The sequence below is a fragment of the Gymnoscopelus braueri genome, assembly GCF_963280865.1.
Source record: "Gymnoscopelus braueri genome assembly, chromosome: 15".
NCBI lineage: Eukaryota > Metazoa > Chordata > Actinopteri > Myctophiformes > Myctophidae > Gymnoscopelus > Gymnoscopelus braueri.
This window is the reverse complement of record NC_137620.1, coordinates 47,382,536-47,395,770: the sequence shown is the minus strand read 5'-3', so window position 1 is coordinate 47,395,770 and position 13,235 is coordinate 47,382,536.

Below are 13,235 nucleotides of genomic sequence, written 5' to 3'. Positions count from 1 at the left end.
CTCACCCCTGGACGTGGCAGCCCCAGGGGGGGGGCCTACGGCCTGGACCCTGGGATATCGTTCCTGGTCGGCCGCTGATCGAGTGGCCCAAGCTCAGGCTAGATTCTTGGGCGACCCAGCCTGAGAACGTAGCACGCAGCTCGGGTTCGAGCCCCGGCCCTGGCTACTTAAATATCCTCCGTAAGAAGAAACAAGAACAGCTACGAACAACGCCGCCTCCTGCTATCCGCCCCACTTTTGGGGCGCAGTTTCGAACGGGGTGCACACGGTGCACACGTTCTGGACGCCTGGCTGAGCAAAATTACTTTGCGGACTATATGATAATGGCAATGCGTGTCATATCAAAGGTACCCACCCGACAGAGCAGTGGCTGGGCGCTACGAGCGGTGTCGTGTAGACGAGAGCAGGACAGCATAAAGCTGCATGTGAAATGTATTTTGTCACCGTAACTGGGTCTCTGGACTGTATGTAGGATGTACTGTCATGCTGGCCCTATCAGGTCTTTTCCCCGTGACATACGAGTCGAACCATGTGTCGCGCTGCATCAAAGGTGAGCCCACGAGCCACCTCGAGACCTGAGGTCTCGTGGCATCGGCCTTTTTGACTCATATAGGGGACAGTTGCTCATGTACATGCTTAATCGAGGCTAGGCCACAGCTGGGTGTGGTGGCATTTCGACCACCAGGGGGACCCATAGCCCTTCCCGACAGGCGAGCCTGAGGGGATGTGGGGCTGTCGATTCGCATTCGACCCACCAGGGCGCTGTGACCGGTTGTATCGCAGACCCAGCCACAGACTTTTCTGTGGGTCACTAGCAGTTCTCTCCCGGGTGTCACTCTAGTCTGGACCCTTGTGGGCGACCAGGGCTGCCACTTGGAGCTGACCGCTGTTACGCGGGCCGTAACATATGATTGGTTGCGTCATTGTACGGTCGGAGTTCGGCTCCGGTGAGTGGGTCTGCTGCCCAGCAGGTCTTTCCCTGCTGTCCCGTGGGGGGCCCACACTGGTCCAGTTGGGGTGGGGGACAGCGCTGGGGGTGGCACTGACGTCCACGACCTGGGGCACTGGCTCCCAAAACAGTGCGTGGCTCTGTGAGGTCGGCCTTGATGCTGCTGCTGTTTCGCACGGGACGTGCTGATAAAATATCACGCGATGGTGTTTTCTCGCAGGTTGTAGTGGCTGTGTGTGTGGTAGCCCAAGCCTGGGTGTACCCCTTGTTTGGCCGTTACACGGCCGTCCTGGCTTTCCCAGTTGTCGTGTCACTAAGATGCTCGACCTGGGCCTCTGGGCCCTGGTATCAACAGGGGCCCGGACGTAATCAGGACGCTGTCCCACGCCTTCTGATCTGGTACTGTTGTCGGTCCAGTCTGTAGTATAAGGCTGTCAGTAGGCTTTGTTCTTCGTCAACGATACTGTGCCCCGCTGGGTTCTTTGAGGACGTGACTAGGTCCGTCTGGATGGTGTTGTATGACCAGAGGAGCTGGGTTTACACACCTCAGCGGGTGATTGATGATGAGAAGGGCCCTATCTACATGGTATTCTGTTTGAATGCCTTATGAAAGGAGCTGTTTACCCTTTTTCTCTATCGTTCCACCAATGTTTGGTGCGCCAGGTTGTGTCTGCGCCCCTGGTGGCGGACATGGTCCTGGGTGTCGTTTCCAGGCATTTGACATACCTTGGCTGGTAGCTCTGAAACTTCGGAATTACAATCAGGGAGTTTATACAATTCTCTCCCATAGCGAGACCTTGAGCGAAGTATTAAAATATAACTATAGGTTTGTTATAGAAATATTAATAATAATAATATTCCATTCAGGTGAAGTTTTAGATCATTTATTAGGAAGATTTCAACAGAGCAAACAGCATACAGATCATGAGAAGCAGGGCTCCGGCCCTGCTCCAGCAGCCCCTCCTGCAGCCCCTCGGGGCACAAGCCTCTCAAACACCCATCTTACACAGTTCTTATAGTAGACCATTTACCAAAGATGCTATTCTAAAAGTCCATATAAGGTATGTACTAAAGATAAGAGCGACACATGCATAGTTTGCAGTGAGAGACCCTGTACGACCTTAGGGGAACGTTAAAGAAAACAAATGCAAGGACCAACACAAAATGCAAATGTATATCTGTAATAGGGGTTAATTTATGGAATAGCCTAGATAAACAACTACAACTGTGCACATCAATCACAAAATTCAAAAAAAAAAAAAAAAAAATATATATATATATATATATATATATATATATATATATATATATATATATATATATATATATATATATATATATGTGTATATATATATATATATATATATATATATATATATATATATATATATATATATATATATATGATATATATATATGATATATATGCATGGCTGTGGTGCATGTATTTGCGTATATGTGAGGCGGTGTGTGTTTATGTACTATACAGTATTATATTTGATACGCATTCACTATAGATTTCTTTATGTGTATGATTGAGTATTTCTTCATTCTTGGTTTGTTTCATGCAAACATTTGTTGATGTAATTATTGTTTTCAGTTTGTCAAACTAACTAAAAATTGTGCATTCATTCATTCAACAGCAGGAGTGATTGCAGGGATTGCGCTTACAGTGATTATCATCATCATGGTGACATCAGTTCTGGGATATTTCTACTGGAAAAAGCAGAAGAAAACTAGTAAGTGTTGAAGTGATTTATTAATATTTTTGATGAATCATCTATGTATTTACAATGATAATAATGTGAATATGGAAAATGATTAGTGCCTCCACACTGGTGATTCACTGACTCACATCTGTACTGTTCAGTACAACGATGCAGACACAGTGTGTGTGTGTGTGTGTGTGTGTGTGTGTGTGTGTGTGTGTGTGTGTGTGTGTGTGTGTGTGTGTGTGTGTGTGTGTGTGTGTGTGTGTGTGTTATAAGGAAGGCTACCTCACAATGTGTCGTTTCAATTAAAACCATTACAGAGCCAGCAGAATCCATTGAGATGCACATGAGTCAGGAGGAGTCAAGAGAGCAGCAGCAGCTGAGAGACGACAGCATTCCTGGTCCATCACCAGAACCACGAGAAGGTCTCCACATCGGTGAAAGATGGTTGTTAGAGCAGCTTGCAAACACTGATGAACATAAAGTTTCTAAAGTTACTTCACCAAAACCACAAGAATGGAGCCCTGTCAGTATAAGATGGAGGCGAGAGGAGCCTCCAAACACTGATGACTCTGATGTTACCAAAGTTACATCACCAAGACCAGGAGAATGTCTCCACACCGGTGAAAGACGGAGGCCACGGTTAGAGAAGCTCGCAAACGCTGATGGCCGCGAAGTTACCAAAGTTACTTCACCAAAACCACAAGAATGTAGCCCACAGTTAGAGAAACCTCCAAACACAGATGACTATAAAGTTACCAAAGTTACTTTACCAAAACCACACAATAGGAGCTCCGTCAGTATAAGATGGAGGCCAGAGAAGCTTCCAAACGCTGATGACTGTAAAGTTACCAAAGTTACATCACCAAAACTACGAGAATGGAGTCCACAGTTAGAGAAGCCTCCAAACGCCGATGACTGTGAAGTTACCAAACTTACTTCACCAAAACCACAAGAATGGAGCCCACAGTTAGAGGACCTTGCACATGCTGATGACTCTGAAGTTACCAAACTTACTTCACCAAAACCACAAGAATGGAGCCCACAGTTAGAGGATCTTGCAAATGCTGATGATTCTGAAGTTACCAAACTTACTTCACCAAAACCACAAGAATGGAGTCCACAGTTAGAGGACCCTGCAAACACTGATAACTCTGATCTTACCAAACTTACTTCACCAAAACCACAAGAATGGAGCCCACAGTTAGAGGACCTTGCACATGCTGATGACTCTGAAGTTACCAAACCTACTTCACCAAAACCACAAGAATGGAGCCCACAGTTAGAGGATCTTGCAAATGCTGATGATTCTGAAGTTACCAAACTTACTTCACCAAAACCACAAGAATGGAGCCCACAGTTAGAGGATCTTGCAAATGCTGATGACTCTGAAGTTACCAAACTTACTTCACCAAAACCACAAGAATGGAGTCCACAGTTGGAGGACCTTGCAAATGCTGATGACTCTGAAGCTACCAAACTTACTTCACCAAAACCTCAAGAATGGAGTCCACAGTTACAGGATCTTGCAAATGCTGATGACTCTGAAGTTACCAAACGTACTCCACCAAAACCACAAGAATGGAGTCCACAGTTAGAGGACCTTGCAAACACTGATAACTCTGATGTTGCCAAAGTTACTTCATCAAAACTACGAGAGTGGAGCCCAGTCAGTAAAAGATGGAGGCCACAGTTAGAGAAGCTCGCAAACGCTGATGACTGTAACGTTACCAAAGTTGGGAGTCTTGTGTTTGTGAAAGATGAGGAATTCCGCATCGCAAAGGGAAGTGATGGAAATGAGGTCTTCTTGGGGTTAAGAGATGATGGCACTGAAGTTGCAGTGAAGAGAATGATTAAATCCAACCATCATGTGCTGAAGAAGGAGAAAAACTTTTTAGGTCTTCCAGACCTTGATGATCCTTCGATTGTACGATATGTTGACTTTATAGAGGATCAGGACTTTGTTTACCTTGTTCTACAGTTATGTGAATACACTCTGGAAGAATACATCACTGAACACAATATTTCTGAACTGAACAGAAAACAGCTAGCAGAGCAGTTCCTCAAGAGTTTAAGTATTCTTCATTGTCATAATCCTACAATTCTCCACCGGGATATCAAGCCCCAGAATGTCTTGATTGGTAAGCATAGCGGGGGGAAAAAAACGAAAAAAAAAGCAAATAATATCAGTAATCTATAAGCAACTTATGCTGAATGTATCTTTGCTCAAAATAAAACCCTTCAGTTATATTGATCTACTCACTTTGTCTTGCAGATATTCGAGGGAAGGCAAGATTGGCAGATTTTGGAATAAGCCGACTACTACCTGAAGGACAAACAACACTGTTCACAAGCGTTGCAGGAACCAAATGCTGGAAGGCAACGGAGACTTTGGATGCACACAATAAAATCCCATATAAAAGAAGCTCTGATATCCAGGTTGTTATTTTTTATTCTGCGTGAGAACAATTTGATTAAAGACAACAGCATAAAAATGGTCTTACTCATTCTCATGCTCATTCTTAAGGTTGCTGGGATGTTGATACATTACATCCTGTCTGGAGGACATCACCCATTTGGCAAAGGCCCTAGATGTGAAACCAACATTCTGGATGGAAAGTACGATCTGCACCATGTTCAGGATGTGGTTGCCAAGGATCTCATTGAGAGGATGATCAATAAAGACCCAAAGAAAAGACCTAGAGCTGAGGAATGCTTGGTTCATCCCTTCTTTTGGTCAAATGAGAGGTAAGGTAGAACATTTTGCATTGCGTTATTCATTTATTCTCAGATAAACATTATTTCAGCTAATCTTAATCATTTGTATCCACTCGTAAGGTACATATATTGTAGCCTCATGCTTTCAGAATTATTATAATTATAATAATAATAATAATTATTATTATTATTAAATTGTCCTTTCATAAGGCCACCAGGAGGCCGCTTTTTGCACAACATAGTTTGATATTACTCCTACAGATTTTGTCCAAACATCACGCAAATCGGTAAACATTATCTCTATAGTCATGTGATCAAGACAGATCTGTCAGACTTTTCATGTTGCATCAACATTGCTGGCCCACAATAGCCTACCTGACCTGGCGGAGACCTATGCTCCGAAGAGCACTTTTTCTAGTTGTTGTTGTTGTTATTATTATTGTTGTTCCCAGGAGAGCAGAGTACTTGAGAAGGATTGGAAATCTAAAGGAAATGGAGAACTGTCTTAATGCTGACGAGGACCTCATCAGGAGGTTAGACCAGAATGCTGAGCAGGGACAGTTCAACACATGGAAACACAAGGTGACTTTATTACTCATAGTGTGAGGAACAATAGAACAATAGGATTTTGAGCTTTTGTTCTTTTCTCAATTTTATTCCTTATTTCCTTTATTTTTCTAAGACCCTATATTTAATGCCTTTAAGAAACAGTGTACATACCATTTTCAAAGTAGGTATTTATCAGACACTCTTTATCCAGCGTGACTTTCAATAAGCAACACACACATAGAATGCATAGAGACCGTGTAGTGCCTCAGTAAACTAGGATCACAGGTAAACCGAGAACCTAGCATCTGTCTAAACAATAATTTATCAAAATAATAATCTGTACAATAGATAACATACCAGGTAAACAATGAACTTAGCATCTGTCTAAATCGAAATAACATTTTAACCTTGCATATAAAATGGTGTACACTTGCTTTGCCAAGGTAACTAGAGCGGTAGAGCCTAATGGCATGCTCACATTCATCCTTGTGTTCTGAAGTGAAATAGATCTTTAAGTTGTATGTTTTTCCAGTTACCACAGGAGTTGGTCCAGAAGATGGATGATGAGAAGAAGTCCTATCCTGAGAACTCATTTGGATTGCTGCGCTTCATACACGATCTCCATGAGCACTAGTAAGTAGAATTATTACTTAACAACACCAAGAGTAATCAAACCTATACATAAGGCTGTGTGTGTGTGTGTGTGTGTGTGTGTGTGTGTGTGTGTGTGTGTGTGTGTGTGTGTGTGTGTGTGTGTGTGTGTGTGTGTGTGTGTGTGTGTGTGTGTGTGTGTGTGTGTGTGTGTGTGTGTGACAAATCAGATGTTGTGTCTTCAGTGATCACTGCTTTGTGTTCACAGTGCTGAGGATGAAGCTCACATTGACCTGTTGGAGATGTTTCCTGATCTGTTTGGAGGAGTTTACAAGTTTGCCAAAGAACAAGAATGGAACTCAAGGCCCTCCCTGAAGGGCATGTTTACAACAGCAGATGCTGTAAAGTCCCCAAACCCTGAGAGCAAGACCAGTCTCAGTCTGCCAGTCCAGGAATCAGGACTCAATGACTCACAGTGACTTGAAGGACTCATTATTCATGAGTCCAATAGACTCATAACTGTACATAACTGTAATCTGACTGTAGTCTAGCTGATGTCTGTGAGTGAGGGCAGTGGTGAACAGTAACTAAGTTTATTATACGGCTTGGTTGAATGCTCGATTCTGATTGGTCAATCACCAAATTCAGCGCTGAACTCAATAACAAACCATCAGAGCACCTGAGCACCTGCTCATATCAACCTGTCTAATCAAAGACTCAGAACACCTGCTCATATCAATCTGTGCTGCTTGATGTTGTACCGTATCCAACACGGCAGCCATGTAAACAAACAAACAATATCATTTACAGCTGAACGTTGCTCTCAATAATTTTTTTGAAAACATTTGGAGTGAGAAATAGAACTCTTCCCGTTGGGCCCGGACTGCTGGCCTAGAGGTTCGGGCACCTAGGCTGCAAGGCAGTGTTCGACTCCCAATCCACGACGACCTTTGCTGCATGTCACTCCCCGTCTCTTTCTCCCCATTTCCTGTCTATATACAGTATGTGCTGTACTGTATATACTGTACACTGTATTGTAAAGCATCCTTGGGTTTTTGAAAGGCGTTATTATTCAAGGAGTATTCATGTTTTAAGTGGTGCAGGCAGCTTATAGTCCGTCTGTCTGTCCGTGAACAGCTAATCTCCGGCACCGTTGGACCGATCGGTGTGAAACTTTTGCAAGGGACTAGGCAAGGGAATTGGCCTCAAGGTGGCGCTACAACAGGCCAATTCATACAGGCAAACATATATATTATGTTTTTTCCCTGGATTCCTTGGATCATGACGCAACTCCCCAGATTCCATTCCGATTGACAACGGTTGTGGGAGGAGCCTGTTTTGCACAAAATGCCACAAATCATGAACGCAGCCACCTCCTCCCAGCTCACTTCCATCAGCTCAAGTGGCTCAGGGTAGAAGAGAGGGCATCATGATGAAGTTGTGCAGAGTGCAGAACATAGTCAGCTACTCAGTTCCTGGCTCTCTCTGTGAATATTTCACAAATGTCAGGGATGTTCATAGTCACACCACCATTGAACATGTTTATAGATATATGTATACTGGTTTAGTTTTCTATAATGTATTGATGTTGTAGATGGTGTAGTGTGAATAATTGTGTGTCTGATGTATATCCCCTAGAATGTGCCCATTCAAAGTAACAGATGCTAACCCTAACCCTCCAGAAGTCTCGCGAGACCAGATTTCACCCGTGACGTCATCCACGTCTGTTTGTAAACACTATGGTGGCCCATTTGGGACAAAAAACGTGAAATACGTGATCTAGCGCATGGCCCATAGGCTCAGGTTTTTAGCTGGTGTGGACTCGGTATGTAGTTTTTCTACTGTACCACTCGCCCTAGGATTTAATAATATCATATGAAAGGTAAGAAAAAGTTAGGGCGGAATTCTCCTTTAAGTTCTTTTTTAAGTTACACCTGGGGATGCTGGGGTTCAAGTGGTTAAGGGGGAAGGGGGGAGGTTGGTGGCTCCCTGTAGTAACTGTGAGGACCCCCCAGGGGTCCCGGACCCCCTGTTGTCAAAGACTCCTGTATTACAGTATATTTGTATTAATGGATGGATCACAGATGTTACAGCCACTCAGTCTGGTCATGTTCCCCCCTACCCCCCCCCCCCTTCCTATAATGTATCATGTTGTAAATATGAAATAAATATAAACATTCAACATAATATGGTTTATAACATTATAACAGGATCAGATAAGGAGTGTTGGTGATGGTGTGACTGCTCTTATCCCATTAAAGGGATAGTTCACCCAAAAAAATGACTTATTGTCTATCAATTACACTCCCCATGAAGGATTGAAGTCATGGAGATGTTTTTTTGTTTTTGTCAAGGCAATAATTTAATGATGATAATAAAGATGTTTATGTATCCGGTAGGAGACACAAAGGAGACTCTTTGAGTCTCCTACCGGAGAGACCGCCGGTAATCAAAATTATTGGCTTAGGAATCCGACAAAAACTAAAATATCTCCATTCAATGCTTCATGGGGTGTGTAATAGGTTGATAGGAAATAAGTAATTTTGGGGGGTGAACTACTCCTTTAAAGGACAACTTTTTTTTTTTTTTACATGACAAGGATTCTTGTATTATTTTGTAATGATAATAATTAAAAGATGAATGTTAAAGGTCACTTATTGCTTTCTATCGTTTCCGCGATTTTTAATTGGGGGTGGGGGGGGGCATTCTTTATTCATAAATGTTCCTAATGTTCATTGACAGAAACATGACTAAATCGTTATTATTATTTGAGCGACAATTATTAATCGTCAAGTAAAAGTTCATAATCGTGACTGACAGCCCTGTGACAACAAACACCTTGAACCATCTGTCATATAGGGGAGAGCAGTGGCGGCCATTTTGTGGTGCCACAGAACGAAAGCCCATTCATCTTTAGAGACATACTGTAGAGATTTCCGAAAATATGAACATGAATTATTTTAAGCCTGGAACCAAATACGCCATCCAGGATCCTGGTGAATCATGACCATAAAACATTTGATTCTGTGTCCACAAATATTAGAATATTTAATTATATACTATATTTAATAAATACCCTTTTTTGCAGTTTTCTAATATTTTTGGACACGGAATTAAATGTTTTAAGCTCATGATTCACCAGGAGCCTGGACGGCTTGGTTCCAGGCTTAAAATAATTAATACGATATTAAATATTTTCGGGAAATGAAAGGGCTATCAATCTGTGGCACCACAAAATGGTCGCCAATGCTATCCCCTATAGATAGCATCTGTGTCTGCTGTTACATACAGTAGGCCTATACTGTGTTCTGAAAACATACCTAATTTTTCATGTCACGGACCCCCAAATTAATGAAGTATTATAGTGTCACGTGCGTGTCAGTTGAGGACCCAGAAGCAGAACTATGAGCTTGTAGAAAATGAAAATGTGTGCAAATCTTTGAATATCAGAATCAGAATCAGAATCAGAATCAGTTTTATTGTCACATCACAGGTTTACAAGGTAAAAAAGTGGGTGAAATTATTTTTTGTACATCGTTCCCATCGCAACGTTAGTTTCCATAGAAAGAAGAGGGGGGGGGGGGAGAAGAAGAGGGTGGGGGGTAAGTGGGAAGGAGATCAAAACAAGAGAGCAACAGAAGGCCAGACAAGTTATCTACATATTTACAAATTACCTGAGATAATAAAAACTAAAAAAAAACTAAACTAAGGTGCCTGAGCATAGCAGCAATGTATTGTATACTGTGCATGTTATACTTATACTGTGCATGATAGACAATGGACGTTAAGGTGCTTAGAGGAAAAGGAGCACAATAAAAAAGACCAAAAAAAGTCAGTGCGTTATACAAGGGATTAAGGTGCAAAGGGTCAGTGCGTGTCCACCTAGAGTGGACCGACCCTAGTATAATCCGCAGGTAGCTCCATGAGGGAGTGCAACAAAAAGTCATTTGTACCTGGTGTAGTCCACAGGTGTGTCCGAGGGGGGGCTAAAGTCCAAGTCATTGTCCCTGGTATAATCCACAGGTGTGTTCAGGAAGAGCCAGAAAAGTCTGCGCTGCCTGTTGTCAGGCTGCTGAACAAGGCCTATGCCTCATTCAGGCTTATGCCCCATTCAGCATTCTGACAGCAGCCGGATTGAAACTACACCAGTACCTGGTGGTGGAACTCTTGATACTGCGGTAGAGCCCCTTGCCCGGTCGCGGTCGTTGTAGGGGGTTGAACAGTCTGTGACTTGGGTGGTGCTTGTCCTTGATGATGCGCTTGGCTTTGACCACGCACCGCTTTTTGTACAGTTCCTGGAGCGCTGGGAGCTCGATTCCCATTATCCGCTCTGCCGATCGCACTACTCGTTGTAGGCTGATCTTTTCTCGGGCAGTGCAGTTCCCGTACCAGGCCGTGACACAGCCTGTTAGGATGCCTTCGACAGAACTGTTGTAGTACAGCCTGAGGATGCGACGTCCTACTCCGAGCTTCTTCAGGCGGCGGAGCCAGTACAGTCGCTGCTGAGCCTTTTTCCTCACGTGTGTGGAGTGCGTCTCCCATTTGAGGTCCTCCTCGATGTGTACTCCGAGGAACTTGAACTCGCTGACCCTTTCCACTGCAGCACCGTCGATGAGGATGGGCGCATGGTCTCTCCGCGGCCTCCTGAAGTCCACGATCAGTTCTTTGGTCTTGTCGACGTTAAGAGAGAGGTTGTTCTCCCGGCACCAGCGTGCTAGTGATTTGATCTCCTCTCTGTAGTCAGACTTGTCGTTGTTGACGATTCGGCCTATCACTGTCGTGTCGTCCGCGTACTTTATGATGGTGTTGGAGACATGTGTGGCTATGCAGTCATACGTGTACAGGGAGTAGAGGAGAGGGCTCAGCACGCATCCCTGGGGTGCTCCGGTGTTGAGGGTCAGGGGGTCGGATGTGATGCTGCCCATTCTCACCACCTGATGTCGGTTGGACAAGAAGTCCTGTATCCAGTCGCACATGCTTGGGTGTAGCCCTAGGTCTCTGAGCTTTTTGTCAAGTATTGCTGGGACAATGGTGTTGAATGCTGAGCTGTAGTCCACGAACAGCATACGTACATATTTGTCCTTCAGCAGCTTGTTGTCCATGTGCGAGAGGACGGTGTGGAGAGCCATGGCAATAGCGTCGTCAGTGGATCTGTTTTTGCGGTATGCATACTGCCACGGATCCAGCGAGGCAGGTAGCGTGGAGCTGATGTATTCCCTCACCAGTTTCTCGAAACACTTGCTGACGATCGGGGTGAGAGCAACAGGTCTCCAGTCGTTCAGGCATGTCACTTTGGCCTTTTTGGGAATGGGCACACTGGTTGACATTTTGAACCCTGCAGGGACCACAGCCAGGGAGAGGGAGAGGTTAAAGATGTCAGCGAAGACACCCGCCAGCTGGTCTGCACATGTCTTAAGGACCCGGCCTGGAATCCCATCAGGTCCGGCTGCCTTGTGGATGTTGACCCGTGTGAAGGCTGTACGGACTTCTCTCTCCGAGATGGTTAGAGGGTTCACCTCTGCTGGTGCTGCTGATGGCCCCGCAGTGACTGAGTCTGAGAGTTCGTTGATGTTATTCCCAGCGGCGTTCTTAAACATCCCCCAGTCAGTCTGGTAGAAGCAGGATTGTAGCATAGCGTCTGTGTCCTCAGACCAGATTCGGATTTCCTTCTCAACGACCGGCTCCCTTTTTAGCCTCTGTTTGTAGGCAGGTAGCAGCTGGATGGCGTCGTGGTCAGAGCTTCCTAGCGGTGGGCGTCGGAGGGCTTTGTATCCATCCTTGAAGGGCGTGTAGCAGTGGTCAAGAATATTGTCACCACGGGTACTGCAGGCGACATGCTGGTGGAATTTGGGAAAGACCTTTTTTAAGTCTGTCCGGTTGAAGTCGCCTAGGCAGATGACTGCGCAGTCCGGGTGGCGATTTTCTTGTGCACTGATCGCCTGGTGTAATTCCCTCATAGCTGTGTCCTTATTAGCTCCAGGATGAATGTAAACAACGGCTACAATCACAATGCTGAAGTCAACATATATATATATATTTAAAGTGAACATTTGTTCAACTCAAATCGCCCTCAGCCCTCCACTTCCGGTCCACATGTCTTTGTTTACATTCCCAACATTCCGTGCCAAAAATCCTGAAGGGGGCGTCAGCAAGTGTAATTTGGTATAGCGGACATCTTGGTGGGGTATAAACAGGTTGACTTAACAATGACCCCCACCAGTATGTCTGCAGCTGCTATGCCACGCCCCCCGTGGTGACGCACTATTCAGCTCCTCTTGAGAGATTAAATAGACACAGACTAGACTAACGAGACACAGGTGAAACATTAACTACAATCAACACACGATTGGCTGGAACTGAACAGGACACAGGTGAACTACAATAGCAATTACAACAAGAATGTACTGTTCCTGAAGAAACCGTGTGGGATCGCTAAGCATGTTGATAGTATCACACTAGAAAGTACTGTTCCTGATTAATTCTGTCTTACCTATTTATATTACATATTGTGATGTCACGTGAAGCTTGACCAATCCGAAAACGGGCGGAATAATAATAACTAGTGAAGATAACATTAGTCGGCTAAAGCGATCCCACAACTAGAGCAGACAGGAAACACTAGGAACATTACTACACAATAAAAGTACACAGTTCATGACAACAATATTTTGTACCAGGGACCCCCCCCCCCCCCCCCCCCCCCACTACACGATTTG